The following is a 4808-nucleotide window of genomic DNA, read 5'->3' on the forward strand; positions in this document are numbered from 1 at the left end:
CCCACCTTCAGCCTGTTTTGGAGATGGTGAAGGACAAGTTCCCAGAAGTTCAAAGGCTGCACTTCTTTAGCGACGGGCCAGCGACTCAGTACAAACAAAAGGGAAACTTCTTCCTTCTGTCCACTGAACCCTTCAGGATGGGATTTGCCGGCAGTAACTGGAACTTTTTTGAAGCGAGTCATGGTAAGGGGGCCCCAGATGGCGTTGGTGGGTCCCTGAAGAGAACAGCTGACAAACTTGTCCGCCTGGGAGAAGACATCCCCAATGCTGAGGCACTCTTCAAGAAGCTGAGGATGCAAGAGTCGACCATTCAGCTGTACTATGTCCCTGAAAAAAATGTGGATGAAATGTCGGCGGTAAGTGGAACTGTATAAGTAGTGTTCTAAATTGAATGTCTTTAGTACAAACCTTAAATGTGTTATAACTCAGTGGTTCTCAACCTTTTTGAGTAGCGACCCCAATTTATCATGCACTGCTGTTCGCGACCCCCCCCCCCAAAAAAAAAAAATAAAATAAACCCACACCGTTATATTTACAAAAGAAGCACGTATGATCACATGACATGTAATAGTTTCCTTATTTTATTTTGAAACAATTTTGAATTTGATGAAAAACATAAATCAGCATCGATATCTTTTCAAACGAGATAACAGACAGATTTCGCCACATCCCATCATAGGCTACTGCTTATTATTAATTGTTAGTGTTATAGCCGCTTGAATGCAAACAAGTAACCTTTACTATTCTTTTTCTTAAAGAAAAACTATTAACATCGTAGGAAGTCGAAACAGAACAGCTTGGGGAGAAAAACAGCCCAAAACTCATTTCAAACATTGTGTTGCTGAAACGTTAAACAGGAAAAAGAAGATAATAATTAATTAATTAATAATAATAATAATTAGGCCTAACAAACTCCAAGTTCCAAAAAAATCAAATTTATAGTTTCACCCTCACTTTTGTGCCAACTAGGCTTCTCTTTTAATGTGATGGCTGGGCTTGCTTCTTTGAACAGAGCAATTGCATTCTTGGCTTTATTTTAGACACAGCCACACGCAGATCGCTCTCAACTCTGAGGAGTCGTGATCTATATTTGTTTTTCATATATGTCAGCGCAGAAAATGTCTTCTCACACAGATACGTTGATGCAAATGGAAACAGTACATCCATTGCAGCTTTTGACAGTGCTGCGTATTCTGTTGCTACTGACAACCAGAACTCCTCCAGCGTGTATGCCGTGAAAGCGGTCTGTAGTGTCCGGTCAGAGGAGAGCTCCAGCAGGGCGTCCTGCAGCTCTGATGGGAGGTGGTGCGCGGTGGAGGTGACAAAAGGTTGGCGTATCCAGTCGTACTTCTCCGGAGTGTCATCACTTGGGAAGTACTTATTAAAGTTTTCAAGCAGGCTTCTGAGGTGAGAGGCAATTATTCCTTTCATCGCTTGAATGGTTATATCGTAACTGTCCATAAAGTCATCAAGCTCGGGAAACATGTCAACACTCCCCCCTTCCACTCTCACAGCCCACCGCTCTAGCTTTCTCTTAAACGCTGTGATCTTATCAGAGAGAATAAGGACATTTGTGTTTGGGCCTTGTAGGGACAGGTTTAGGCTGTTTAATTTGTCGAAAATGCTGGCTAAATATGCCAAGCTCGCGACCCACTTTTGGTCAGTCAGATAGTCAGCAAGGGGGGAACCACAGTCCGATAAGAATATGCGCACCTCTTCACGCAGTTCAAATAACCTAGTTAAAACTTTTCCATGAGAAAGCCATCTAACCTCTGTGTGAAAGAGAAGTGCTTCGTGGTCTGATCCCATTTCGTGACAGTGTGGCAAAGAGTCTGCTTTGGAGCGGCCGTGATTTAATGAAATTCACCATCTTAACTGATGTTTGTAGAACGTCACGAAGCTCTGGCTCGAGGCACCTGCCAGCGAGAGCTTCCCTGTGGATCACACAGTGGAGGAATTTTACGTGGGGAGCTACCTCCAACACGCAGGCCCTCAAACCCTTCCTTGCCCCCTGCATAGCTCCAGCTCCATCTGTGCACACAGACACACAGCTCTCCCATTTCAGTCCCTCTTTTTGTATGTTACAGTCAAGTTTGTTGAAAATGTCCCGTCCAGTGCATGTTCCCTCCATTGATGAACAAAATAATAGATCCTCGTGCATTTTCCTTTCATAGCTGTATCTCACAAATGCCAGCAGCTGCGCATCTCCCGACACATCTGTGCATTCGTCAATTTGAAGGGAAAACCTTCCGCTCTTTCTCACTCTGTTAATGAGCTGATCTTTAATGTCATTTGACATCTCCTGAATGCGGCGCCCCATGGCATCATTTGACATAGGGATGGTTAAAAGGGTGCTGGCTATCTTCTCCCCATGCATCGCCCTCGTCATGGCAACAGCTGCGGGACGGATGAGAGTCTCCGCTATAGTGTGTGCCTTTTTAGACTGAGCCACCAGATACGCGACTTCATATGAAGCAGCAAGTGCCTTAGCGGGGACTGTAGAAAATTCACAAACCACTGATTTTTGTGTTTTCAGCTGTTGCTCCCTGCGCTGAAAAAAATCCAAGGGTTTGTGAACTAAGCTGCCGTGTTTGGTTTCCAGGTGTCTCTTCAGTTTAGCTGGCTTAAGGCTCTCATTCGCCAGAACCTCTGAACAAACAACACACTGGGGCTGTTCGATGTTATTTTTGGTAATGAATGAAAAACCATATTTTAAAAAGTATGCCTGGTATTTTCGTAGCCGTGTAGTAGCCGGTGTCGGCCCCAGTGACATATGTTTTTCAGGTGGTGGTAGGCTTTCATCTTGGGACCCCCGCTGCTGATCATCTTGGGATGATAGAGTATTTTTTCTTTTCAGCCATCGCTCCATTTTTTTTTTTTTTTTTTTTTTACAAATATATGCTAGCGAAACTGCTACTGTTGCTGCTGCTACCAAAACAATAACGCCGGCTTTGTTTATTTTTCCCGCTCTGTGTCACTGACCACTCTCACGCGCACAGTAGCTACAGATCATGCCGCTGATAGGCTACAATGAATTAGAGACAAACCATGAAGCAGTTATGAACTAAAAATAAAAAAAAACTCCCTGTTTGAAATGATGTAATTTAACATTGGTATACTTGAATTTATTAAATGATTAAAATGATTTGGCGACCCCTAGAAATCATCTCGCGACCCCAGTTGGGGTCGGGACCCCAAGGTTGAGAATAGCTGTTATAACTCATGTTTGGCCACCAGATTGTGCAGCGTTATCTCAAATGATAAAAATGATTTGACCTACCTTATTTGATAGCCTAATAAGTCATGACCTTGTTCTGGTCTTCACAGCTGCCCCCTTTGACTGCAATAAAAGGGACTATGAAGATTCACCAGATCCTCAGCACCTCACCAGGCAGAGTCCAGTACAGAGACATAACTTGTCTCTGCCTAAGGGAGAAGGGGGTGCTGGCTTGCCCATGCTTTGAGCTGAAAGAAGCAACGCTTCACAATGTGGCTCCAGAGGCCCCTCCAGAAGCCCCTACAGAGGCCCCTCCAGAAGCCCCTACAAAACCCAAGAGATGGCGTCCAGATGTCATTACAAATGAACATGTTGGGAGGTGGTGTGTGGTCCTATATGATGATAACCCCTACCCTGGTATCATTATCGCTGTTGAAGAGAACAACGTACAAGTCAACTGCATGCACCGAAATGGAATCAACAAATTCTTCTGGCCTTGCCCACGAAGAGACCTGAGCTGGTATGTTGACAGTCAGGTTCTCTGCCTGATTGATGAGCCTCGGACACTGAACAAAAGGTCTGTGCAACTGGATGCAGAAACATGGAGATATGTTGACCAATCAATTTGGGAAGTGTAGACAGATGAGATTGACAGAGGCTCAGATGGAGTGTTGTGAAACAGACAAAGGCAGACATAAAATTAAATAGATAGAGAGACAGACACTATGTTCGTAGCCAACTCTACGGTTAAAAATGAAATGAAAATGAGATGAAACACTGAATGAATTACTTTAAACAAATTGGTCTACAGTTATACCTGAAATGGAAATTAAATACTGAATGAATTACTCAAAATGGATGAATATCTCTACAGTTAGAAATGAAAATGGAATGAAATACCAAATTATTTACTCTAAATGAATTATATGGTTATAAATGAAATGAAAATGAAAGACTGAATGAATTACTCTAATGATTTACTCTCTCTTTAGACTCCAAATGAATGAATTAATCTTCTGTAAATATGTTTACCTGTTTTTATATACAATCCATGTTAAATTTTGGCATTTTAGAATCTTCATATTTCTTGCATTGTTCATGGATTATATGAATTGTTTATACAACCCAAGCATTTTCACTGTAACCTTGACTAGTACTGCGGGTGTGTGTGTGTGTGTGGTGGCGGTGTCGTTGGGGGGGGGGGGGGGGGGGGGGGGGGGGGTATACAAATGCACTATTTTCTTGATGGTATTGTGGATATAATGAAAACTTTCAATAAATACCAAGTTCTTTTAAAAAAGCTAATCATTGTTGGTAATTCCACCCTGTTGCGCTTGTTTCCACCCTGTTACACACAGTTTCTTCTCTTATCTAAAAACAATTGTATTTTTTTCAGAATGTTCCTATGTTAATTTGCAGTCCTGAAAGAGACAATGAGAATACATGTGTTTTATTGTGCAAATATCAATTTATCTTGAGCATTTTGGCTAAATTGGGTGTGCACATGTACATTTTCTAAACAAAAAGCCCATATTCTACACAATAATTCCTGTATCTTCATTATTCAAATTTAAGAAACATATGTTATGAA

This window comes from Seriola aureovittata, chromosome 6, assembly GCF_021018895.1.
Source record: "Seriola aureovittata isolate HTS-2021-v1 ecotype China chromosome 6, ASM2101889v1, whole genome shotgun sequence".
NCBI lineage: Eukaryota > Metazoa > Chordata > Actinopteri > Carangiformes > Carangidae > Seriola > Seriola aureovittata.